The 27,102-nt window shown below is 47.7% G+C and overlaps 1 protein-coding gene and 1 long non-coding RNA gene across 2 annotated transcripts in view; both read right to left on the reverse strand.

The window, feature by feature from the left end:
* The window catches only part of LOC147646466 (maestro heat-like repeat-containing protein family member 7), a 321,428-nt gene that overhangs the window by 969 nt on the left and 293,357 nt on the right, over positions 1-27,102 (reverse strand). The gene's annotated exons all lie outside the window — the stretch shown is intronic.
* On the reverse strand, positions 15,063-17,311 carry LOC147646467 (uncharacterized). The gene is made up of 3 exons (XR_015281857.1): positions 17,105-17,311; positions 16,048-16,125; positions 15,063-15,384 (listed from the first exon to the last, which is right to left on the reverse strand). It is a non-coding gene; the product is annotated as an uncharacterized LOC147646467 (long non-coding RNA).

Genomic DNA, 27,102 nt, shown 5'->3' on the forward strand with positions numbered 1-27,102 from the left:
GGGCTCCAGGGCGCCGGGCCCGGGTGCCGCTGCCGGGGCAGCAGCCGGGGCTGGGGCCGAGCTGCGGCGGGGCGGGGAGGGAGCCCGGGCTCGGGACTCACCGATGACCCTGATGGCCGCCGCTCGCAGGGTCTCCTGTGGGTCCTGCAGGTACTGCAGGGCCCGGCGCAGGTGCTCGGCCAAGGGGATCCTGTGGTCTGCCAGCTGGAGAGAGCGGCAGGAGGGAAGGGTTGGCGCGGGCTCTGCCCCTCGGCCGGGCGCTGCTGCCTGCGGCCAGCCCCGGCCTCCCGTGCCCGGCCAGCCCTGAGGCCCGGCCAGCAGCCGCTGGCGCCGGGCTCTGGAGGGGGCAGAGGGCCGGCTGCTGCCCGGGGAGCCGCGGTGCCGGCCCGGCCCGCAGCCCCGCTGGGCCGGGGCTCCATCAGCACCCGGCTCGGGGCCACAGGGGGCTGGAGAAGAAGCCGTGCGGCCCCCGGCTGCAGCAGTGGGCAGAGGCACAGCTGCCAGCCCCACACACTGAGCACCGGGGCCAGGGGGCTTCTCTAGTCTGATGCTGGCACTTCCAGGCCGTCCTTACCACGAGCTTGGCAAACTTCCACAGCTTCTCCTTCCTGACAGCTTTTTCCAGGTCTGGCCTCTTCAGGAAGTGAGCCGCGCGAAGGAGCGTTGTCCGAGAGGCCTGGGGAGCAGCAGAGAGCCGCAAATGGCCCCACAAGGCAGGGCACAGGAGTGTCCCAGTGCCAAGGGCTGGAGGAGGCTGCAGCCTGCAAGCCTGCGTCAGGGCAGGAGGCAGCTGAGCCCCCTGCCAAGGCGCAGCAGCAGCCCAGGAGTCCTCACCTCTGCCACATGCCGATTCTCATCTTGGCAGTGGAAAAAGAGTGGGAGCAGGCTCTGGTACACTCGTTCCTTCAGGGGCTTTCTTCCTTCTTCTTCTGCCGAAGACATCACTCTTCGAAGGAGAAACATGGAGAGCAGCTGCACCTGGCTATGGGGCTGTATGAAAGGAAGGAAGGAAAAATGACCTCATCATTGGCTTCTTGTGGCCCACATTGGCGCAGGCCTGCAAATGCACAGGGCACAAAGTGTCCGGGCAGCAGGCAGTGGCCGTGGCTGGGGCACAGAGCCTTACATTGTCCAGGAGTTTCAGGAGCGGCTCAGCCAGCTGCAGGGCCCTGCGCCAGGATATTGGGGTGTCTTCATCCTTGAAAATATAGCTCAGGAGAGCAATGCTCATCCTGGCCACGTCACTGTCCAAGTCCCACAGGAGGTGCACTAGTCTTCCTGTCAGGCTCTGAATTCTTTCGGCCTGTGCAGAACACAAGGGTGTGAAAGCCCGGGCAGCTGCCGCAGGGCCCAGAGGCCAAAGGGCTGTCCCAAAGCACTCGGGCAGCTGAAGCAGGAGGCAGGAGAGCTGCGAGGAGCTGCCTCAGCGCCCAAGGCAAAGGCCAGCCAAGGCCAAGGGACAGCATTGCCCAGCCTCATGCTGCCCACACGGCTTCAGCTGCTGCCCCCTTCTCACCATGGAGGGATGGTCCTTTAGCAGGAGGAGAGCCCTGAGAACCTGGTGATGCATCTCTGTGGAGTTGTACCACAGGTACTTATACAAGATCTCCATTAGGCTGTCACCACAGTCACTCAAGTCCAGGCAATCTAGGAGCTGAAAGGCACAGGGCAGTGAGAGGGGAGCTGGCCGGCAGGAGCCTGGAAGTGCGCAGGGCTGGGCCCAGGCAGCAGCACAGGGCGCGGTTGCCATCCCAGGCAGCTGTGGCTATGGCAGGGGACAGGGCTGGCAGGGAGCTGAGCGAGGTAGTGCTGGCCATCAGGCTCACCTCCACAAGGAATGCCATGGCAGAGACATCCCAGTGTGGCAACGGTTTGCTGAGCACCTCAAGCAGGTAGCTTAAGATGCCTTTACACAAGTGGCCAGATGCACGGCGCATTACCCTGGAAGGCAGAAAATGGCAGAAAGAGTCTCAGCAAGGGTGCGAAAAACCTCTCCCAGGACTGACTGACACAGTTGTCCTATTGCCCCAGCACCCTGTGAGGGGATTTGGGCCCTTGAGATGTGGCTGCTCCTGCGCACCCTCCTCTCACAGCCTTTTGCAGTCTCCTTGGCCATCCCTCACTGACGAGGCCCTCGGTGACGAGGCCCTCAGGCCCATGGCCATGGGGACTGTGGGGGGGCATCCCGGGCAGGTGGCACAAATGTCAGAGGCAGTGGGGAGAAGGGGGGCTCACCTGGCCAGCAGACCCATGGCATAGTGATGGGTGTCAGCACAGAGCAGCGTGTCCCAGCCACGCTTGCGTTCCATTGCCACCACCACATGCTCCAAGTGGAGACTGCAGAGCAGGGCCTTCAGGGTCTGCACTGCAAACCTGTGTGCACAGCAAAGCCCAGGTGATGCTGGGAGCACTGGCTCTGAGGCTGGGGAAGTGGCAGGGACAAGAGGACTGGCATGGAGCACCTGTTGGCGCTGGTGGAGAGGCTGTGTTGCTCCTGGCATTCCTTCCAGAAGGTATGGACGTCCTCTGTCATATACAAAGTACTGAAGTACGTTTGGAAGAGGAGATGCACAAAGAGGCGGGGGAAATAGACTGTGAGGATCTGTGGGCAACAGGGCCCCTGGAGGATCTTCCACATCACCAGAGTTGCCTGTAGAGGACAAAGCAGCCCGAGACAGCGCTCAGTGCCGGGGCGTCCGTGTGGCAGGGCCTGAGCGTGGCAGGGAGAGGCCAGGGGAGACGCAGGGGGAGCAGCGGGCCTGGTGGCCCTGAAGCTGCCCCTAGGCCAGGTTTGTGGCCAGTGCCTGAAGCAGGGAGATGCAGTGGGGGAAGGAGGCAACAGAGCTGCTGGAGAGGCGGCCGGCCTTGCGGTGAGCAAAGGCCAGCTCCCGGAACTCACAGTCAGTGAAAAGACAGCTGTCTTGTCCCCATCAGAGGTGCCCAGGTTTTTCTGCGGCCAGCTCCCCACCACATTGATGAGGAGCGGTGTCACTTCCTCTGAAATCCAGGGCGAGAGCAAGATGGTCGTCCACATGGCCATAGCAGCTCTGCGGGGTCAGACACAGCACCGTGGGCTGGGCAGCAGCGGGGACCTGAGCTGGCCGCCAGCTCTGCCTGTGCCCACTGGCCCTGAGCGGCAGCAGCAGCCAGGCAGCCCAGCCCTGTGGGGACAGGCCCCTGAGGGGCAGGCTGGCAGCACGGCAGCAGGCTCGGGGGCCGACTTTGTAGCAGGGCTGGCAAAGGGAGCAGCCAGAGGGCCCTGCAAGTCTGTGTTGCTCACAGCCCTGGGCCGGGCTGTACAGGGTGATGGGCTGGGGAGCCCTGAGGCCTCGGGGCAGCTGGGCCCCATACCTGTCACACGTTGGGGCCACCCGCAGGAGAGTGATGGCCACATCATCGGGCTCTGCCTCGGCCACTTGCATCAGGGCCCAGTCCATCCTGTGCTCAGCAGCCTCATTGGCCATGAGCCACTGGTGGATGTACCTCACCACGCCGGGCACCTGGAGAAGGCACAGGGCGACTTGGAATGCTAGCAGAGGGAGTCAGCAATGTGCCCAGCTTCTTCCCCAGACAAGTGCTTATCTTCCAGCCCACTGCCATGGCCTCAAAAGCTTCAAGTGAGCAGCAGGCGTGGCTTGGGAAAGCCAAGCAATTGCTGGAGGATCAAAGGCTGGCCACAGGCTGCTTACTTGCTCTGGATTGAAAAGAGCCGTCTCTACAAGCAGATCCAGCTGGGCAGCGCTGCTCTGTTCTGCCAAGACCTCTGAGGATGCCTTGACCTCAGTGTCCATAGGTCTGGTGTCTTCCTTGCCAATTCTCGTGATAAATTGGTAAAGAAACTGTAGGAGAAGGGCAGGAAGACAGGGAAGTTGCATGGAGTGCTCCAAGAGCAGTGCTGGGCTGAGCAGTGCCAGCAGGCCCAGCCCAGGTGGGGATGGCTGCAGGTACCTGCGCTGCTCTGCGGAAGCGGCCACGGGCGGTGTCCTGCTCTTGTGTGCCGTCCATGGCTGCATCTGGCAAAGAGCAGCCAGAGCTGAGGGGCTGCAGGAGAGGCCGGAGAGCACAGCCCAGCCCTGCGTTCCCCAGGCAGGGACAGTCCCGGGATGCCCCAGGGGATGCAGCACGGCCACTGCTGCGGGGGCAGCCCCAGCCCCTTTTTTGTGCTGTCCATGGGTGTGTGTCCACAGGACAGTGTGGGATGGGATGAGATGGGATGCAATGGGATGGGATGGGGCCAAGATGGCCGCAGGCACCAGCCCTGTGGCCCAGCTCTGCCACTCACCCTCCTCCAGCGGCTGCAACTGCTGCACCTCTTCGGTCTCTGGTGCTGGGGCAGTTCCAGGGCCTTCTTCCTCGACCTCCTCCTCTTCCTCCTCCACCCAGGCCAGCTTGGGCACTCTTGGGGGTCGCTGCTCCCTATCTTCTTTCGGACTCTCCCATCCTTTCCATAGGAACAGCACCAGGGGATGGCATGGCATGGAATGGGATGGGGCCAAGCTGGCAACAGGCACTAGCCCTAAGGCCGAGCTCTGCAACTCACCCTCCTGTGGTGCCTGGAACTCCTGCACCTCTTCAGACTCCTGTGCCAGGACAGCTCCAGAGCCTTCTTCTTCCACCTCCTCAAGCCAGGCCAACTTGGGCACTCTTGGGGGTCGCTGCTCCATGGCAGTGACTGGATTTATGGCTGCTTGCAGGAGAGATGGCTTGGAAAAGCTCAGAGTCAGCAAGTCCTGCAGTCGTGCCTGGAAGGCACCTGCAAGACTCAAGTCCTGGCAAGATTGCAAGACAGCGAGTCCTGCACTTGGGTCTTGAGGGCTCCTGCCACAAGGACAGGAGGCTCCTCGACAGGGATTGTGGTCTGGTCTCAAGGGCAGAGACTGCAGGGATGGGCGACACGTCGGAAAAGCTCCGGGTCACCAAGTCCCACGGTCTGCCCTCAAGAGAACCTTAAGATGGAAGGCTCAGCAAGGCCACAGGTCAGCAAGACCTGTGGTCTGGCCTCGAGGTCACCTGTAGGAATAATCCTTCAGAAAAGCTCCAGGTCCGACACTAAGGAGTGCGCTGTGCGGGGGCTCCTCACAGCAGCGCTCTGGCGCGTCCTGACCCGTCGCGTGCACCGAGCACTGTGGCGTGGCCCTGTCACCGCCAGCTCCTATGGCAGCACGTGTCACAAAGGGCCCTTTGACATCTGCTCCCGTTGCCACCATCCCACGGTGACCGTGCTGCAGCGTGTCACAAAGGGCCCTTGCACACCCTGCCCTCCGCCCTGGGGCCGCCCCCATCCCCCCCCAAGTGGCCCAGCTTGGAAGGAATCCCTTGCCCAAAGTGTCTAAGACAGCCTGACGGGATCTTTAGGAACAGCTTGTTAGAAATGAAATGGAGGCAAATTTATCAATAAGAATTTTATTGAAAACTTTGTAAAATTTACTCATGCAAATGTCTCAGTTTTTGGAGACAGGTGTCTGCTAGGGAGGGCAGGAGCCTCCCTTGGAATGAAAAATGTAGACCCCCTCCCTCCGAATTATGATAATCCTGAAATCAAGGGGCTCTCAGGCAGAGATCTGGGGATAGGAATGACAGTTTTTTACTAATATTTATAACCAGGCAAACAAACAACAATAACTACAGCGTTAGCAAGAAAACAGAACCAGGGACCCCGTGACAGCTTTCTGGGCTGAGACGGGAAAGGATGGAGGAGAGGCTTTGTTTCACAAACCCCCTCGGGTTGGCAGTCAGTGCTGGTGCTCCTGCAGGGCTCTGAGGAACACTCAGCTGGAACAGCAGGGATGAGCTGATATCCCGGGCCAGTGGCTGAGGTGGATCAGCAGCTCCGTGGCGGTGGCTGGCACTGCCAAACGTCCCGGCAGGACAGGGGGTGCGAGGCCACCAATGAAGAGGGAAGAAGGAGAAGAAGCAGCAGCTCCATCTGGGTGATGGCGAAATTCCCTTCTCCCCACCACAACAGCTCTGCACCCAAAGTGTTCTTCTCAGAAGCTGAAGAAGCCACCAAACTGTCCCCACCCTCCCCTTTTCCTGCCCCCTTCCCCCCCTGGGCCCAGCCAAACTCTTTATCTTTCCTCAAGCACCCACCAGGTACCCGCAGTTAAGTTTTCCCTGCAAGTCATGAGTAAAAATTCCACAGGCAAGCCAGAACTAAATAGAAAATAAAGGACACCTAACCCCCAACACCTGTAAGTTGTATCTTGAGAGTCAGACAGGATCTTTGTTTGCCAGAAACACCTCTGAAGTTTAATCAAGGCATTAGTCATCAAAATTATTTTGAAAATTTAAAGATCAAAGTAGCCAAAATACTCAATGTAACTAATTGCTGGGTATGTTCTCAGCTCAGGTTGGGAGGAATGGGGTTCCCTCGGAGGGCTCACCCTGTGGGGTGGCCAAAACTCTGTCAATGGGCTCTGACTCGTAACGGATCCAGTGCAGGGACACTGACAGAAAACTGTGCTGTGGAACACAGGAATGCAATTATCAGTTTTACAGGATTGACTGAGATTTCCCTTCATGAGATACCAAGCGCTGTTCTAGTTGGAGGCCACAATGTGAAAGGATTTCTGTGCTTTACCATCACAAGCTTACTCATTCTTTTTCCCTCACCCTCATTCACGGTAGGAACAATAATTCTGTTGTCCATGGAGCTGGCACCTTTTGAATTCCAGAATAATGTCCCCAAGGTCCTTTGCTGTTCAGCTTTACTGCGCTGTCTGTGGCTAACAAGGCTTGCTGGGGTCCTTTCCCCTTCGGCTGGAGAGGTGCCGGGTCCCAGTCCCTGAGGGACAGCCAGGCTCCTGTCTGGAATTGGTGTGGAAGTCCCTCAGGGTCACATCAGCCTTCACATGGAGCCCCGTGGATCTGAGCATTTTCCAAAGGGGCCGTTGGGGCAAACAGGGAGGTTTGGTCTGGCAGGGTCTGTAAAACAATATCCCATCCCATCGACTTGTTCTGGCAGAGAACACTTGGCTGCAGGGACATATTCCCATTGTTCCTGCTCAGGTCTCAGGATTCCAACAGAGTTGTCTTTGCCCAGAGCTGTTCCTTCAGCTGGCTTGGGAGGGCCATTTGGCCTCTGGACCCACAGTCTGGCTCCTTTATTAGGACTGCTGAGTCCAAACTCCTTTTATCCACAAATGGAGGCAATTTGAAGTGGATATCCTTTCTTCACAATTATTTTTCAAATTGCGATATCAATATTTCTTCTACCTTGTCATGGGGTTGAATAATCAAATCTTGTTCACTATTGTTTAACAGACTTACTTCAATTTCTCCTTGATAATCTGCATCAATTCCTCCTCCCATGACATGAACACTTTGCAAGGCCAAGCTCCAATGAGCAGTTATCAAACCAAAGTGTCCTGGAGGAATCTGAATTCTTATTCCTGTATTGTAAACTCTCATTTGCTTCTGATTTCTCCTAATGAATTCCAGTGCATGAAGGTCCAGCCCTGCAGCCTCTGGGCTGGCCCTGGCAGGGGCCATCACAGCCAGAACAATTTCCCAGGCAGTCCAAGTCTCACTGTCCATGGCTGTGTTTGCAAATTGGGTGCAGCCGTGCACACCCAGGGGTTTCCATTTCCCAGTGGGCCCATGGTTAAGGGCATGGAGCCCATCTGGGAGATGGGTTCTCCACCGGGACAGGTTCCCATCTCCTCGTTTTATCAGCTGCTCTTTGAACAGCCTCTTCAGCCATGGAACCAATCCTGCCATTTGTGGATAGTGTGTTACATGAAAAACCCAGCAGTTTTAATCACTGTATTTTTCACAGGAACAGACAAAGCATTCCACATCACAGCATCAGCAAGCCATATAAAAACAGCCAACTTCACCCCTTCCTCCTTTATTCTGTGTATACAATTCACAAAGTTTACCATTGACATTTGGGTCTTTGCTAGTCCTTTTTTGTAGGGTATTTAGTGTTACAGTGAGCAACCAAAGCTCACAGATTGGTATTGTCAACATTTTTTCACATTATCAATTTTTAATTTTGGATATAAATATATATTACTGATTATTATTATTATCATTATTATAATTATTACTATTATTATCATTATTATTATCATTATCATCATCATCATTGTTGTTTTTGTTGTTTCACTTGCACAAACAAACCTGAGCTCAAGACTAAAACCTGCTGTACCTTCACATGGGAACATTCCAAAAACAATTGTTCCTTCTCTTGGTGCTGTTTCCAATGTGCTGTTAACAAAATCCATCCTCATCTTCCCAAACCCACAAGTTCTTTTCCTTTTTCCACATGCAATTTTTGGCTGCATTCTAAGACTGATTTACTAAAATATGGATATGATCTAGTATCACTATCCAACTGAGACAAAGACTCTTGAACTGGTTTAGGGTTAAAAAGTGTATGATTATTAGCAGCGCTGGGCCGATGTGTCAGATCACCCCTTAATACACACGGCCCCGAATACAGGTGAATACAGGCTTTTTATTTCCAGAAATATGGAACACAAATGCATATTCATAACCCCGTTGCCACCCACACTCTGCTTCCTATGCTAATTAGGAAAAAAGCAATTAAGCATGCGTAGTTTGTTCCTTGAAATGGGTTGGTGGTCCTTTTATGAGGAGGGGTGAGAGAAGGGAGGGAAGCGATATGGCTCTTCCTCCTTCTGACCTTTCTACCTTTTCAATGCAAAGTGACAAATGGACCCTTGGCTGGGCTCCTAGTTTCATGTCTTCCAGGAGTTTCTGATTTGCAATTCTCTTCTGTTCTTCAAGTTCCTTACCAGATTCATTGCTTCTCATTATAAGCCCAGCTGAACAAGCATAGAGTTGACAGACAATTAGTTATTAGCCAATGATTAACCTCTAATTTTAGCAAAGCTTCTCTAGCTCCCTTTAATTTTAGCAAGGCCCATCTATTTATTTTGTTTAGATTTAGCAAGGCTTCTTTCTAATTAAGGCCTCGGCTTGTCTAAATTCTTAAATTCTTCAAAGTTTATGTCTCAGAGTTTTGACTGCTTTAAGGATCCAATGGAACCTCCATAGCCCCTGGCACCCCCAGAGTTCTGGCTGAGATGAAAAGATGAATGGGGAAATAAAGAAACACCTTCTGAAGCTGGTGATAGAAACTAAGATGCCAGCTCTTGCCACTGGCTTGGGCAAGAAGAAGGGCCAGACCCAGTGGGGATACTCAATTATCTCCCTTTGAACTGATGATTAGAATTCCTTATCCTGGTAATCCTCAGCCTTGAGAATTACCTGGGGGTAGGGATAAAGGATATCTATTGGAAACAATATGTAGCCTGGATAGTGTCTCTTGTAAAAGCTCTTTGACAAGAAGCTCAGCTAGCACAGAGCCTGCCTTTAGACTTTGCTGTTCACAACATCCAGCCAGGAGATTGAGTCCTAGTGAAGGAGTAGAGAGAAACAGCAGCAGCAGCAGCAAAGTAGTGTAGACCTGTGCAAGTGTTGCTGAGCACAGAAACAGCCGTCAGGAGAGCTGAACACGGGTAGAGCCATCCCTCTCGAGTCAAGGTCTCTAAGGCCCCAGAAATTCAGACATCTCAGCTAGAGGAGAAGCTCGGCAGGCTGCCACTGATGCTCCACAAGAGGGGACTGGAGCAGTAGCCAGGCCATCAACATCAGGGGAAGCCCCGTGTGCCTCCCACAGCCTGGCTGCTGAAATAGTTTGTGTGGGCATCCCTTCTCTCAAATCTCCAGTCATTAGAGGCCAATCCTCACTGTCATTGTTTTCTTTATGTTAAAGCTCTTTCTGTGCCTTCACTCGCCTCTACAGGTCATGTAAAGAGAACATGAAAGTAAAAGTTAGGAAATTAAATTACACCATTAAAATGTTTGCCTTAAGAATCTTACCTTGATATTGTCAGCCACTTGAAGTTGAAGCCAAAAGTAGAAAAGTAGTTTTTAACCATAAGAGAAGAAGTAGCAAATCCTTTTACCTGAAAAATTGTGAAGTCTGTGGAAGGCCAGGAAGATCTGAAGACTGGCTGTGGGTGGCCAGCCCAGTCAAACCTAACCAGTGAGTTAAGTCAATAATAAACAAGATTTTCAGATGAAGAAGGAAGTCTATGGTGGCTTCATTCTTCTGAAAAAAAGCATTTGTTGTCTAAATAGAACAAGAAGCACATACGTGGGAAAAAGCATTTCTGACTAGACTTTAGGTTCAGAGTGTTAGACCCCCAACTTCCCTCCTTATAATTGTTTCAGATATCAAGGCAAATAGAATCAAATGTATGTTAAGTTCACTACCAGCAGCTAAGCAAGGTGTTCCTTCCATAATTACCAAAAAGATTTTGAAGGCTATAAAGCAGAGGGGAAAGAGAAGGTTTTTTGGAGCCCTTATTTTTAAGCTGCCCCCAAAACAATTCCATAAGCAGGACACGTGTTGTCCGTGACGATCAGTAGAAGTAGCAACACTGAAACAAAACTTAAATCCTTTGTAATAGGTTCTGGTCCAGATCCAACAAAACAGATTTAAATGGAACTGCAGGTAGAAGCCTCGTGTGAGAGCTTAGAAATGCAAACACTGTCAGCAGAAGAAGGGAGAGTGTGGCAAATTAAATGATAGCTAAAAGGTGGTGAAAGAAATTACAAAAGCAATAGGAAAGTTAACTCATGTATCAGTCCAAACATAGAAAGAATTGAGAATAAGACATGTTTTTGTGGTTATTTAGTAAACTGTGGGTTTAAGAAATGCTTTTCTTGTGCTGTAGCAACTCTTATCTTTTAGCATGCGTGATCCCTTGCTTAATACAATTTCTGCAACATTTGATAAAGAGGATGCAGGTAGTAGCCATAGCTACTAATCCAGGAATAGCTACAAAAGGACAGAAATTGATGTCACTACAAATAATTGCAAAACAAAAAAAAAAAAAAATCGAGGAAAAGGAAATAAAGTCAATGATAACTAAAGTTTGTACAGACAATTAGTAAGAAATTTTTTTAAAAAAGAGAGGTTGAGAGGAATGAGAGATTTGTCTTTAAAAACAAGCTGTGGGTCTGCTAGTAAATAAAACTAGCACTGAGAGATAAAAGAAACAATGGGAAGGATTCCTCTGATTGATGAATGGAAAAAAGATATTTGCCTTTACAAACAAACTGTAAGTTTGCTGATAAATGAAATTTGATATTGAAAGATGAAAGAAACAATGGGGGAAAACCATAAATTCCAAAAGAATTAAAAATGAAGAAGGAGGGTTATACATTAGAGGGGAATCTTAGGTATCAGGCACTCTGGGGAGTCTGGACCTCTCAAGTACCTCAGCCAATGGGGAAAGAGACAGGGACGTGGCTGGGAAATTCGGATAAAAAGGAGGCTGTGTCCTCCAAAAATTTGAGAGACCCCAGGAGAATGGCCCATGGCCTCTCCCTTTATTCAAATCAAGTAAAAGGACTCCTCTGTCTCCTTTTTAGACATGCACCTCTGGTGTTTGTAGATGAATTTTCCTGACAAGGCCAACAACAGACTGAAATGGAAAAATCAGCATCAGAAACGTGTGAGATGGAAAACTTTTGGCTGTTTGAGATAAAAAATGCGGACTAAAAATCTCTATGGCAAAGAACAACCTTTCTCACAAGGGTTACTGCAGAAAAAGTGATGCAGGTGTTGGAATGACAGCCAGTGCCCTCAGCAAAGACAATTCCCTGTCCTGTGGGCTCCATAAACCACACGTGAACGTGGCACTCATCCTGATTAATCCCAAAGCACTTCTCTGCAAGAAGCACTAGAGAAGTGCATGGGGCAAGAGTTCTGCAAGTGCCAGGTTCTCGTGCAGCAGAAAAGTTGTAAAATCGGAAAGATTCTAGCAACCACAAAAAATCCATCATTTATGGCTTGTAAATATTCCAGTGAATCTCAGTTACTTCTGGGTAAAATCAAACACCAAGTAGGTTTCATAACAAAATCCCAGTTTGTCTGTTCCTGTTTGTGGCAGAGGATGAGGTTACAAGCTGGCCAGCTGAAGAAGCCAAGGAGGATCTCCACTTCCCTGTCATATTTTCCTACTGACACAGGAATGAAGACCAAGAATTTGGCTCATTGGAGGGGTAAAACCAGAGGATGGGTGAGGGTTTACATCCTAAGACTTCCTTTGCTAGAGTACAAACAGTTTAGCTGTGTGTGGATCTCCTTGCTAAACCTCTTTGTTTCCAAACTCCATTCCTCCATGGCAGAACTGAACAAGCTCCGTATGTCAGAGCTTCAAGTTCCAAGCTGTGTGCTGAGTTAATTGTAATGGATCCATTAGCAGTGCGTGGGGTTGCTGCCATGAGGAGCTCAGGTGGCTTCTTGAGATGAAAATCAATGTGCCCTTTGTCCCAGCTCCATGTGTCCTGGGACAGCCCTGGCTCCACGGGAGCACACGGAGTGTTCTCGTGCCATTTCTAAATGAAAATTGAACCTCCTCAAGAAGCCAGGCCAAAGTCACCAGACAGCAGTCACAAAAAGGAATTTAGGCACTTTGCTGGGTGTTGATCTAACAGCTACCACCTTCCCAAAGTCCAGGCTCCACTAAACAAGGCTCTTTCCTCTGTCAGCAGCCTTGCACTTGGTTGTGTTTGATACACGTACAGAAGAAGAAAAAGCCACTTGCACTGTGGAAACATGAGCTGCAGCTGTGCAGTAAGTTGTGCTCAGTAGCTGACCAGCTGATTTAATTCTGAGTGGGTATTAGACAGAACATACTACAATAAAATTTCACAGGACAGCTATCAAGTATCCAAAAAATGCAGTATTATGTTATTTTCTACCTCCAGTATTGCCAGCACACAGCTTAAGGAAGAAAGGTATTTACCAACCAGCACAAAAGAAAAAAATAAAAATGAAAAAAGGATTTTTAAGGATATCACAGCAATGGCCACCAGGCATTTTCCAGCTTTGCAGGCTATCAGTTCAAAGTCAATCTAAACAAGCCAGCATATGTCTAGCAAGAAAGAAATCACAGTTCATGTGTGCTCCTAAACCCAAGCTTTGCAATATCAAACATGGATGGTATCATTTTCCAGCTCTCAATAGAAGTGTCATAATTTATATATAAACAAAACCTCATGCATAGAAATAGATTAGTAAGGTAGGTAGGTGGGTAGGTAGGTAGATAGATAGATAGATAGATAGATAGACAGATAGATATTGAAAGAAAAATACACTGACAATGCAGAAAGAGATATTTGAATGCACTTGCCTGTATAACTTTGTACAGAAAGGGATGGGGAAGTGAGAGGTTATTCTTTTCCACACATGGAAAACCCTCTTTTTTCCAGTAGAATCAGCTTCCTCCCTCAGTGACCACCAGGCTCCCTGAAGACCCCACCAAGAAGGCCCTGTGATCCCCATGGCCTGTGCATGCAGCACTTCAAGAAAGCAATGCCTGCCTCTTAATATTACAGGGGTGTTCAAGAGATTTATTCCCAGCCATGGTGACAAGATGAAGAAACTGAAGTCAGTTACTGCAAAAGGCCTGAACCAGCAGCACCACAAATCACAGCCAAAAGTAGCAGGTCCCACACGGTGTCCCACAATCATGGCCCAAGCGGCCGCAGATCCTCCTTCAACCCCGGCTGCATTGCAGTCCCACTGAGCACCAAGAAGAAAAGGGCCTTTGTGAGAGCAAGCAAACTTAACCCTCTGCCAGGACACAAATTCAGAGGGCAAAAAATTGAAAAACCCCACAGCATCAGCCACACTTCCCAATGAGAAGGGTTGGAACTCTCTGCCCCTCCACACTTCCCCAGCAGGTTTACAAAGGGAACTGAGATCTAAGCTGTGCCCTCCAAACCAACAGAGCCATCCTCCCTTCAGGGTGAGAAGCCATGGCCTCAGTTCCAGCCCCGGGTGCCTCCTGTGCCCCAGAGAATGGCTGTGGCTGTAAATGTGTGTTTGGCCGCAGCACAGGGCCAGGGTGAAGCTCGGCAGCCTCATCAGAGCCCACGGCCACGGCCCTTCCCTGCCGGGGCCCTCACCTGGCCCGGCCCGGCCCGGCCCGAGCAGCCCGGACTGGCCTCAAGGGATGGGCTCTGCCTGCCCGCTGTGCCCACAGGCCGGGCCCAAGGGCTCGCAAGAGGCTTCCTCCCAGCTCTGCAAAACCTCAGCCAAGAGTGTCCCCTTTGCTGTGCTGAGAAGAGGAAAAAACCCTCTCAATTTCACCCCACTGCACACCTCATGGGGGATCCCTGCACACCTTAGCAGAGAGCCCAAATTAGCTCTGGGTGCCTCATGAGGTGCAGGCCCAGGTGATGCCACTGAAGGAAATGTGCCCTCACAGCCCAGGGACGCTCAGCATGGGCTCCCCCAGCCCCTCGTGGCCCCACCACTGGTCATGGCAGCCCCTGCCTGGCTCCTGCCTGTCCACACTTTGGACACCCCCGGCTACTCCAGGACATGGAGCTCAGCAGGGGCTGGTGCCATGTGGGCTTTGCTGGTGGTACCATCCAGACACTGAGGTGAAAGCTCCATCTCTTTATTGGAACAAAAACCATGGGCCAAGCCCTGCTCAGGTGGACAGGGGCTGCCCAATTTCAGTCCTGGCCAGGTACCAGGGCCAGGAGGCTCAGGGGCAGAGGCTCTCACTTTGCAGGTGTGGGTCTTGGGACGCCCTCAAGACAGGGATGGAGCCACAGCAGAGCAGAGGGAGACAGAGGTGAAGAGTGGGGATGAGAGGTCAGCTTCTCGGTGATTAAAGTCTTTGGCTGCTGTTCTGAAGGTGCAGAGGTGCTCCTGTGGAGAGAGGAGGTGGCTGAGGCCCCCAGCTGCCGCTGGCACGCAGGGACCCTCCTGCACAGCAGGGCCCAGAGCGGCCAAGGCTCCCCAGCACGGCTGGAGCTGCTGGCACAGCTTGGCCCAGCTGGACAGCTGCCCCTCAAGGCCCCGGCGAGCAGGGGATGGCTCTGGGCAGGGTCCCTGGCCAGGAGCGGGCCCCAGAGCGCCTCTGCCTTTCAAGGGCAATCTCGTCCCCGCTCTTTCTCCTGCCCACCTTGCTTTGCCTCTGCCCGCTGCTCCTGGGGCTGCTCTTGGCCAGGCAGCCTCAGTGGCAGCCAGCACTGGCTGCAGCCCCAGCGGGCTCCCCAGGACAAAGCCCAGCAATTAAGAGGCCAATTAAAGGCCTGGGCAGCAGCAGAACTCTTGGCAGAGTTATTTGGGCAACTAAGGACTAGTCACAAGTGCACAGCAGCGTCACTGGGAGTGCTTCCTGACTGCTTGAGGCCGAGATCAGCAAAACACTCACCGTTTTCTCTTCCAGCAATACCAGATTCCAGCATAGCACATCAGCAGGAAAAGTGCTCCACCAGCCACAGTGGCCATTAACTTAGTCAAACCATGTGTTCCCTGGTAGAAAACTCTTCTCATGCTCTCCCAGATCTTCTGAGCATGTCTTGTGGTGCCGGCTGCATCTGTGGGAGCAATGGGCAGCGTGAGCCTGTGCTGTGCTCCACTGCTGAGCTGGCAGCACGCTGGATACGGCCAGGACGTTCTCTGTTTCCCCCAGAGCTGGGGCCTGCAGGCACCTTGCCACCCCTTGGCACAAGACTGCTCAAGCCCTTGAGCTTGCATGGCACAATTTCTCTGTGCTGTGCTGGTCTTGTCCAGGCAATACTTTGCAAAAACATGGATAAGGATCAGGAAAATGCCCAGGCTTTTGAAGCTGCTCCACGGCCCTCCATCCTCCAAACAGCCCCTACACCTGATCTACCCTGAGACCGGGAAATTGCAGGGGATCTCAGGGTGTGCATGGCCTGTGCTGCTGTTTGGGCTCCCTGTCAGCTGATGCTAAATGCCTTCCTGCAGAGGCTGGGGAGAAGCTGCAGCCAGGCCAGGCTGGGAAAAAGCCTTGCAGGCCAGGAAAGCAGCAGTGGAGCAGTGAGGCTGCCATGGATCCCTTCCCGCTGTGCTGGGCATGGCGTGTCCAGATGTGCAGAGAAAGCCCCCGGCTGCTGAGTCTCAGGAGAAGGCTGAGGGACATGGACCCACCACGGCATCTCTCCAGATCACTCAGGATTATGTCCAGATGTTTGAATTCCTCCATTGGTCTCCCAGAAGGAAAGGCTTTGACCTACCCTCATCATCTTCCTCATTATCAGGCTCAGTAACTGATATGGACTGGGAATCCAGATCATCTTCATCATCAAGTTCATCTGCAAAGAAAGGCAGGGCAGAACAGCTCCCGTGACACTGCTGAAAATTCTCCTTCAGGCTGGAGTGGCAGTGAGTGCACCTGGGTGACTGGTGCCCTCCAAGGCACTCCCTCATCTCTGCCTTGCACTCCGGAGCAGGAGCAGGGGGACCACGTGCCTGCAGTGGGCCCACACTGGGATGGAAAGAGCCCCTTGCATGGCAGTCAGGAGAGGAAGGACTCCCTGGAGCTGCCAGCAGCTCTGAACTGAGCCCCAGGCAGGGCCAGGGCTTGGCAGCAGCAGTGGGAGCAGCTCAGGCTCCCTGGGGCTGGCAAAGGAGCCACACAAGGCACAGCCCTGGGGCACAGCCCTGGGCCTGGCCCCTTCCCTCTCTGCTCCTCTCCGTGGCTGCACAGAGCACATGGAAGGAGACACTGGCATTGCACACGGGAAGAAAATTGACAGCTAAATGCTCCTTCCTCCCACTGACAGCAATGCTGTGGGATCACTCAGGGCTCCAGAAGGGAGCAGGGCGACATTTCCAGAATCCATCAACCTTCAGACTCTTAAGGGAAATGGAACGTGAGAGTGCTCTTGCCACATTGACACTGATTATTCTGTGTGGAAAGGGACATAGAGAACTTGCCTCCAGCGTCTGGCAAGGTCTTCAAACCACCATTAACCAGCACTTTCAGATAATCCATGTCATGGTCCCAATCTAGAAGGCAGCACACATCAGAACCATTCCATGGTGTGCTGAGATCCCCTTCTGCCTTAGGGAACTGGGCACTGCAAGGGGTTTGGGTAAGGCTGTGGGAGCCAGATGTCAATGGACATGGCCAAAGCTGCAGAGGGGCCTGGGGAGCTCTGGGCTGGCTCTGGTTACTCTCAATACCCTTTCCATGCTCTGTGCAACATCCCTGAAGGGCAGGCACAGCCAAGCAGCAGAGATGGCAGCTCAAGCCTCAGCAGGGCTCAGGCCCAGAGGCACAGCAATTACCTCCTGTGACTGTGCCTGGCATGGCCTCCCTTCCTGCAGCAGAGGCTGCCCATGGGCCACTGCTTCCTCCGGGAAACGCCGCCTTCAGCAGAGCTTTTTGATCGTTCTCTGGAGAAAGGAAAAGGCACAGGTGGATCAGATGGAACTGAGAGTAAAAGGTCTTAAAATCTTAGAAAATCTGGGGACTTAGAAAGTTGGGTTTGGAAAGACGTGGGACAAGAAGGCCCTGGGAAATGTTAGGCCTTGTGCTTGCTAAAGATCATGTGAAACTGCACCTGTGTAATCAATATATGATAAATGACACAATTGTTAGATGTGATTAGATATAATTATTGTTTAAAGAACATGAGGAACAATGTTAGGAAGCTGGGGGGGATCACGAGAAATCCATGCTTGGGCAAAAACAATGCATACAATAGAACAATGTAAGTTTAATTGTTAATATCTAAGTTGTATAACGATAGAGTATAAAACATGTTCAGCTCAAAAGCAAGATGGGTCAGATTTGGGTCTGTGTACCCCTGACACCCAGAGCTCTTCAATGAAGCACCTTCATATAATCATTCTGTGATGATGTGTGTTCCTGAGCACTAATTTCATCAGATTTTACTGGAATTTTGTGGATTTCTCTTGAATTTTGTGGACTTTTGTGGACATTGTGTGGGATATTTCCAGAATTTGGTAGAGTTTTGAGAAGATTTAGGGAATTTTGTGGGATTTTTTTCTGGAATTTTGAGGGGCTTTTCAAAAATTTTTTGGGGTATTGAGGAGATTTATGGAATTTTGTGGGATTTTTCTGGAATTTTGAGGGGCTTTTCAGGAGTTTTGTGGGATATTGAAGAGATTTTTTGGGATGTTTCTGGAAATTTGTGGGATTTTTGTAAGATTTTGAGGAGACTGGAAGAATTTTGAAGGATTTTTCTTAGATTTTGAGGGAATTGGTGGAGATTTTGTGGCATGTTTCTGGAATTTGGCAGGGTTTTGAGAAGATTTAGGGAATTTTGTGGGATTTTTCATGAATTTTGTGGACATTTGTGGACATTTTGTGGGATGTTGCTGGAATTTTGAAGGGTTTTGAGAAGATTTAGGGATATTTTTTTATTCTTCTGTAATTTTTGGGATTTTGCTGGAATGTTGTGGAATTTTATGGAATGTTTTAGAATTTTCTGGAATTTTGTGGGATTTTGAAAAGAGTTGAAGAATTTTGAGGTATTTTTCTTAGATTTTGTGTTAATTTGTAAAGATTTTGTGGGATGTTTCCTGACTTTCGTGAAGTTTTGAGAAAATTTAAAAAATTTTTGGGGATTTTTCTGGTATTGTGTGGGGCTTTTTTTGAATTTTGTGGAAATTTGTGGACACTTTGTGGGATGTTTGTGGAATTTTGTGGGATATTGAGAAGATTTAGGGAATTTTGTGGCATTTTCCTGGAATTTTGAGGATTTCTCTTGAATTTTGTGGGATTTGGAAGAGACTTAAAGAATTTTGAGGAATTTTTCTTAGATTTTGTGGAAATTGGTAGAGATTTTGTAAGATGTTGCAGGAATTTGGTTGGGTTTTGAGAAGATTTAGGGAATTTTGTGGGATTTTTCTGGAATTTTGTGGAAATTTGTGGACATTTTGTTGGATGTTTCTGAAATTTTGTGGGATATTCAGGTGATTTATTGAATTTTTTTGGATTATATTGGAATTTTGTGGAATTTATCTGGAATTTTGTGGGATATTGAGGAGATTTTGTGGGATGTTTCTGGAATTTTATGGGATTTTTGTGTGATTTTTGTGGATTTTGAAGAGACTTGAAGAATTTTGAGGAATTTTTCTTAGATTTTGTGGGAATTAGAGATTTTGTTGGATGTTTCAGAAATTTGGTAGGGTTTTGAGAAGCCTTCAGGAGTTTTGTGGGATTTTTCTTGAATTTTGCAGAAATTTGTGGGATGTTTCTGGTATTTTGTGGGATATTTGTTGTCTTTTAAGCAAGGCAGACACCCTGGTTCCAGGAACAGCACGGTGGCCAGCATCTTTGGCCACTCGGTCCATTACCCACGACACCAATGTGATGGATGGCAGAATGGCGTTTATTGCTGGAGAATTTGACATTTTATAACCGAGGGTCACTATGTCAGTCCCATCTGCTTTCATCACAGCCAGGTGCTGTTGGCCAATTGCAGGGAGCATTACCATGCTCTGTGGAGGAGGGGGGGTTACTATCTTTCCGTTACATCCCGATATCTTCCGAGCGCTGGGCCTTAGCTTCCACACAACATCCCACAAAATATCCACAAATGTCCACCAAATTCAAGAAAAATCCCACAAAATTCACTAAATCTCCTCAATATCCCACAAAGTTCCGGAAACATACCACAAAATTCAACAGAAATTCTACAAAATTCAAAAAACATCATACAAAATTCTGGAAAAGCCCCACAAAATTCCAGAAAAATCCAACAAAAATCCCTAAATCCCCTCAAAACCCAACCAAACTCCTGCAACATCTCACGAAATCTCCACCAATTCCCACAAAATCTAAGAAAAATCCCACAAAATTCTTCAAGTCTCCTCTAAATGCCACAAAATTCTAGAGAAACTCCACAAAATTCCAGGAAAATTCCACAAATTTCCAAGAAAATGTCACAATATTCCTTAAACCTTCTCAAAATTCTTTCAAATTCATGAAACATCCGACAAAATCTCCAATTCCCACAAAATCTAAGAAATATTCCGCAAAATTCCACAGAAATTCCACAAAATTGCAGAAGAATCCCACAGAATTCCTTAAATCTTCGCAAAACATTACCAAATTCCAGAGACATCCCATAAAATGTCCACAAATGTCCACAAACTTCAAGAAAAATCCCACAAAATTCCATAAATCTACTCAATATCCAACAAAATTTCAGAAACATCCCACAAAATCTCCACAAATTTCCACAAAATTCAAGAAAAATTCCACAAAATTCAAGAAAAGCCCCACAGAATTCCAGAAAAATGCCACAAAATTCCCTAAATTTTCTCAAAACCCTTCCAAATTCCAGAAATGTCCAACAAAATCTCTAATTCATATAAAATTCAAAAGAAATAAAAATAAACTTTTGAAAATCCTACAAAATTCCACAAAAATCTCACAAAAATCCCTAAATCTCCTAAAGACCCAACCAAATTCCTGCAACATCTCACAAAATATCCACAAATTTTCACAAAATCTAATAAAAATCCCTCAAAATTCTTCAAGTATCCTCCAAATATGAAAAAATTCAAGAGAAAATTCCTCAAAATTCTACAACAATCCCACAAAATTCCCTAAATCTTCTCAAAACCCAACAAATTCCAGAAACATCCCACAAAATATCCACAAATTTCCACAAAATTCAAGAAAAATGCCACAAAATTCTTGAAAAGCCCCACAAAATTCCCGAAAAATTGCCTCAAAATTCCCTAAATCTCCTCAATATCACACAAAATTCCAGAAACCTCCCACAAAATCAGTACAAATTTCCACAAAATTCAAGAAAAATCACACAAAATTCCCTAAATATCCTCAAAACCAAACCAAATTCTAGAATCCTCCCACAAAATCTCCATAAAATCTAAGGAAAGTCCCTCAAAAGTCATTAAAAGCCCCACAAAATTCCAAAAAAAATCCCACAAAATCTCCTAAATCTTCTCAAAACCCTACCAAATTTCAGAGACATCCCATAATATCTAAACCAACTCCCATAAAATCTAAGAAAAATCCTTCAAAATTGTTCCACTCTTTTCAAAATCCCTCAAAATTCTTGAAAAGCCTCACAAAATCTCCAGAAAAATCCCACAAAATTCCCTAAATCTTCTCAAAACCTGACCAAATTCCAGAAACATCCCACAAAATCTCTACAAATTTCCACAAAATCTAAGAAAAATCCCTCAATATTCTTCAAGTCTTCTCAAAATCCCACACAAAATCCCCCGAAATTTCAGAGACATCCCACTGAATTCTTAAAATTTTCTCAAAATATCAAAAAATTCCAGACAAATCCCACAAAATTCACTAAATCTTCTCAAAATCCCACAAAATTCCAGAAACACCCACAAAATTCTGAAAACCCCTCAAAATCTCACAAATTTCTTGAAAAAACCCATAGAATTCCCTAAATCTTTTCGAATACCTGTCAAATTTTAGAAACATCTCACAAAATCTCCATCAATTCCTACAAAATTCCAGAAAAATCCCTCAAAATTCTTCAAGTTTCCTCAAAATCCCACAAATCTTAGAAAAATCTCACAAAATTCCGTAAATATCACACAAAATCTACTCAATATCCCACAAAATTCCAGAAACATCAAACAAAATTCCAGAAACATCTCACAAAATCTCCAATTCTTTCAAAATGTAAGAAAAATCTCTTAAAAATCTTCAAATTTCCTCAAAATCCTACAAAATTTCAGAAAATTTCACAAAATTCCAAAAAATCCCACAAAATTCCAGAAGCATCACAGAAAATTCTTTAAATTTTCTCAAAGTCCCACAAATCTCCAGAATAATCCCACAAAATTCCTGAAATCTTCTCAAAACCCTACCAAATTCTAGAAGCATCCCACAAAAGCCCAACAAATTTCCACAAAATCTAAGAAAAATCTCATAAAATTCTTCAAGTCTCCTCCAAATCCCACAAAATTCCAGAAAATCCCACAAAATTCCAGTAAAATCTGATGAAATTGTTGGCATTCAGGAACACAGATGATTTTTCCCCATGGCTGCTGTGGGGAGTGTGGCCATTATCTGAGCACAAAGCTGCAAGCTGCTATCTTTCCCTGCCTTTAGTGGCAGCCTGTGGTGAAACTGAGCAGCGGCACAAAGTGCAGGCCAGGCAGGGAGCGGCCTGGCCCGGCAGCCCCGCTGTGCAAGGCCCAGCCAAGCCTCTGAGAAGGGGCTCCTGGCACTTGCCAGTCTCCATCCTCCCCGGGAAGCGCAGAGCTGCGGCCAGCCCCGCTCCCCTCCTGTGGCCTTGGCTGGCCTGGGGGGAAGGAGGCTGAAGCTGAGCCCTGCTACCTCTTCAAAAGGCGCAAAGCAAAGAGAGCCAAGAGAAATTGCCGGCCTTAGGGCTTCAAGTGCTGTTCCCAGCTTGATGGCACTTTGCAATGGGCAAAACTGCTGGCACTTCTCAGCAATGGCCTCTTATGGGCCAGGAGAAAAACTCCTCTCAGCCTCCAGCAGCTTCAACTTCCTTAGGTGCTTCTCTTTGTTTTCTGAAGTGTCAGTCCATCAGACGTGGCATTTTGGGAAAATGTAGGAAATTTTGTGGGATTTTGGTGGAATTTTGTGGATTTTTTCTGGAATTTTGTGGGATTTTGATGAGATTTAGGTAATTTTGTAGAATTTTTCTGGAATTCTAGAGGATTTTGAGGAGATTTCAATAATTTTGTGGGATTATTCTGGAATTTTCTGGAATTTTGAGGAGGTGTATGGCATTTTGTAGAAGTTTTGTGGAATTTTGTGGGATCCATCTGGAATTTTGCAGGATTTTGGGGAGATTTAAATAATTTTGTGGGATTTTGAAGAGGTTTAGGGAATTTTGTAAGATTTTTGTGGAATCTTATGGGATTTTGAGGAAATGTATGGAATTTTGGGAATTTTTCTAGATTTTTGTGGAAATTTTCTAGATTTTTGTGGAAATTTTGAGGATATTTAAATGATTTTGTGGGATTTTTGTGGAATTTTGCGGAATTTCTCTGGAATTATTTTGGATTTTGATGGAATTTTGTGGATTTTTTCTGGAATTTTGTGGGATATTGAGAAAATGTAAAGTATTTTGTGGGATTTTTTCTGGATTTTTGTAGATTTTATGAAAATTTGAAGAATTCTGTGGCATTTTTGTAGAATTATGTGGGATTTTTGTGGAATGCTTGGGATTTTGGTGTCATTTTATCAGATTTTGCTGCAATTTTGTAAAATTTTTCTTGAATTCTGTGGGATTTTTGAGTAATTCTGTCAGATTTTACTGCAATTTTGTGGATTTTTTTGTGGAATTTTGAACAATTTTTGTGGAATTTTGTCGGAATTTGAAGAGACTTAAGGAATTCTGTGAGATTTTCCTGGATTTTTGTGGACTTTTGTGGGATTTTTGTGGAATTTTTCTGGAATTTTGTGGAATTTTGAGAAAATTTCAATATTTTTGTGGAATTCTTTTGGAATCTTGTAGGGTTTTTTTGAATTTTATGCAATTTTGAGAAAATTTAGGGAATTTCCAGGCAATTTGGGAAACCGTGAGATTTTTCTGAAATTTTGTAAGGATTTTGAGGAGATTTAGGGAATTTCATGGAATTTTTTCTGGAATTTTGTGGGATTTTTGTAAAGGTTTGGGGAACTTAGTGGGATTTTTGTGGGATTTTTTCTGGAACTTTGAAGGATTTTTCTTGAATTTTGTGGATTTTTTCTTGAATTTTGTGGGTTATTTCTGGCCGTCTGTGGAAACGAGGAGATTTTGTGGTATAGTTCTGGAATTTGCTGGGATTTTGAGTAGATCTAGGGAATTTTGTGGAGTTTTTCTGGAATTTTGCGGTAATTTGAGGTACGTTAGAGAATTTAGTTAAGTTTTTGTGTAGAATTTTGTGGATTATTTGTGGAATTTTTTGAAAGTTTTCAGGAATTTTGTGAGTTCTCTGAAACTTTGTGGGTTATTTCTGGCCATCTGTGGAAACTGGAGGAGATTTTGTGGTATAGTTTTGTGGAATTTGGTAAATTTTGAGTAGATTTAGGGAATTTTGTGGGATTTTTTCTGGATTTTTGTAGATTTTATGAAAATTTGAAGAATTCTGTGGCATTTTTGTAGAATTACGTGGGATTTTGTGGAATTCTTGGGATTTTTGTGTCATTTTATCAGATTTTACTGCAAATTTGTGGAATTTTTCTTGAATTCTGTGAGATTTTTGTGTAATTTTATCAGATTTTACTGGAGTTTTGTGGATTTTTTTCTAAAATTTTGAACATTTTTTGTGCAATTTTGTAGAATTTTGAAGAGACTTAAGGAATTCTGTGACATTTTCCTGGATTTTTGTGGACTTTTGTGGGATTTTTGCAGAATTTTTCTGGAATTTTGTGGAATTTTGAGAAAATTGAAATATTTTTGTGGAATTCTATTGGAATTTTGTAGGGTTTTTTTTAATTTTATGCAATTTTGAGAAAATGTAGGGAATTTTGAGGCGATTTGGGAAATTGTGAGATTTTTCTGAAATTTTGTGGGATTTTGTAAAGATTTGGGGAATTTAGTAAGATTTTTGTGGGATTTTTCTGGAACTTTGAAGGATTTTTCTGCAATTTGGTGGATTTTTTTCTGGAATTTTGTGGGTTATTTCTGGCCATCTGTGGAAACTGGAGGAGATTTTGTGGTATAGTTCTGGAATTTGCTGGGATTTTGAGTAGATCTAGAGAATTTTGTGGAGCTTTTCTGGAATTTTGCGGGAATATGAGGTAATTTAGAGAATTTAGTTAAGGTTTTTTGTAGAATTTTGTGGATTATTTGTGGAATTTTTTGAACGTTTTCAGGAATTTTGTGGAATTTTCTGAAATTTTGTGGGATTTTGAGGAGATTTCAAGAATTTTGAGGGATTTTTGTTGGATGTTGTGGGAAATTGAGGAGATTTAGGGAATTTTGTTGGTTTTTTGTGGAATTTTGTGCATTTTTTCTAGAATTTTATGGGATTTAAAGAAAAATTAAAGAATTATGAGATTTTTCATTAATTTTTATGGAATTCTGGAATTTTGTGGATTTTTTTCTGCAATTTCATGGATTTTTTCTGCAATTTGTGGGATTTTAACAAAATTTAGAGAATTTTGTGGGATTTTTGTAGGAATTTTGTCAGATTTTACTGGAATTTTGTGGGATTTTTTTATTAATGGAGAAGACAATGAATATTTTGCCAAACCTCCTTTCAAACAACAAAACTTGGGGCAGCACGACAGAAAAGAAGAAAAGAAAATCTTCCCCAGTTAGAACAGAGCCAGAGTCCCACCATTTTCCCCTCCACTTTCATTTCTTTTCTACATTTAGAGGCAAACCTTCCATCTCCAAAAGCTTCCATCTCTCACTTCCTGATGCCGTTTGCCACCCTTTAGCCTCGACCCCCACGGATCTGAGTGCTGTCCATGTGGGGCTGGGGATGCTCAGCCTGGAAAGAGAAGGGGCTGGGGAGGCCTCCCTGCAGCTCTAGGAAAGATGGGCACAGAGAGGAGAAGGCTTTCAACTGCAGAAGTGAGATTGAAGTTGGATCTAATGCAGCTGCTCTTTTCCACTCAGGCTGCTGGGCCACTGGCCCAGGCTGGGCACAGAGGCTGGGGATGCTCCATCCTTGGCAACATCCAAGGCCAGCTGGGAGCAGGGCTCTGAGCAACCTGTTCTGGGGGAAGATTGCTCAGCTTGGAACAAGATGGTCTTTAGGGTCCCTTCCAAGCCCAAGCACCCAGGGATTCCATCATTCTAGCATCTCCCTTGTCCACTTCAGCCTGGGCCTGGGCTCCTGGCACTGATGTCACAGTGCACGCTCCAGCTAGAACTTCCAGCATCCAGCAACGGCCACAACACAACCCTTGGCTCCTTGTGTCAGCACGCTCTTCACCCTGCTCCAGGCCTACCCCTGTCACCTTGTTGTCACCTGCTCCCTCATACCCCCAGCAGTCCCAAAAGCTCCCCGTTGAGTGCATTTTGCTCTCCATCCCTGCAGGATGTCTGCATTTGCTCCAAAGAAGGTATGGTACTATTCCACGGAGGTGGACACCCCGCAGCTGCCTGGCTGGGCTGGAGCTCTGTGGGATAGTGTGGGAAAGGGACCCCACTGGGAGATTTTGCTACCTCTGCAGGCTGTCACAGACACAGAGGAGGAGATGGAGATGGATGTGAAAGAGATGGAGGAAGAGATGGAAGTGGATTCACAGATTGATACAGAAGAGGACATGGAAGTGGATGGACAGGAGACGGGAGAGGAAGAAATGGAGGTGGACATGGAAGAGCACATTGAGGAGATGGATATTGATATGGAAGACGAGGAGGAGGACATGGTGTTGGGATGAAGACCCATGCCAGCAGCAGAACAGGCAGGTGCTCCCCACAGGCAGAGTGGGTCCCCTGCTGCCACGCTGGGGCTGGGCTGGGCACTCCCTGCTCAGGGACACGCTAGCCCATGCACTGGATTCTGCTGGCCATCCCTGGCCTGGCCTGGGCTTGCTTTGGGCCACACAAGCCCTGTTCCAGTGCCTGGGCCACAGCCCCCAGCCCCAGCCAGCCTCACTTCTGGCAGCAGAGTCCCACTGTGCCAGTGTCCCAGCCTGGCAGCACATGGAACACCCCTCCATGCCTGACTGCACTGACCGTGCTACTTGTTTTTCTTCCAGGACTGAGGCACATCCCGGACACAGATGCCACCCTGCTGTATATACGTTTTACAGTTGTTGTGTTCTGATAGACGTTTTGGAGTTTGCTGTAGTGTTCTGTAAATACGTTTCATGTAGTTTTGTTAGATATGTTCTTAGGCAAATAGGTTCTATAGTTCATTGTTGTTGGTTTTGTTACCAAGGCTTGGATGTCCCTGCAGGAGCTGGCACAGCCACCCCAGGAGTGGGCTCCCTGTGCACAGGGGGTCCCACTGACAGAGCTCACCCTCTCCTTGCAGTTTCTCTGCACACACTTGGTAGCTGGAGGGGCAAATCCCAGTGGGCCCTGACCCATGGCATCCCACATGGGAGCAGGGCTCAGCCTCATCCATGGCTCTTCCCTGGCTAGCCCCAGGGCTAAGGAGGCTGCACTGGGCTGCAGGCAGCCTGCTTCCTGGGCGCCCTGAGCGGCTGGAGCCAGCCTGGAGGGAGCCTCAGCACAGGGGCCTCTGGCCCACATGCACCAAGATTTCCTTTGGAAACCCCCTCTCTCACCACACTCTGCTACAAGCACAACATCAATTGTTCCTCCTAGTTAAAGGGGAGACCTTAATTGGCACAAATTTGTCCCTTGGACTTTCTAGCCCAGCAAATGTCAGCA

Source organism: Cyanistes caeruleus, unplaced genomic scaffold (genome assembly GCF_971803275.1).
Source record: "Cyanistes caeruleus unplaced genomic scaffold, bCyaCae1.hap1.1 HAP1_SCAFFOLD_96, whole genome shotgun sequence".
NCBI lineage: Eukaryota > Metazoa > Chordata > Aves > Passeriformes > Paridae > Cyanistes > Cyanistes caeruleus.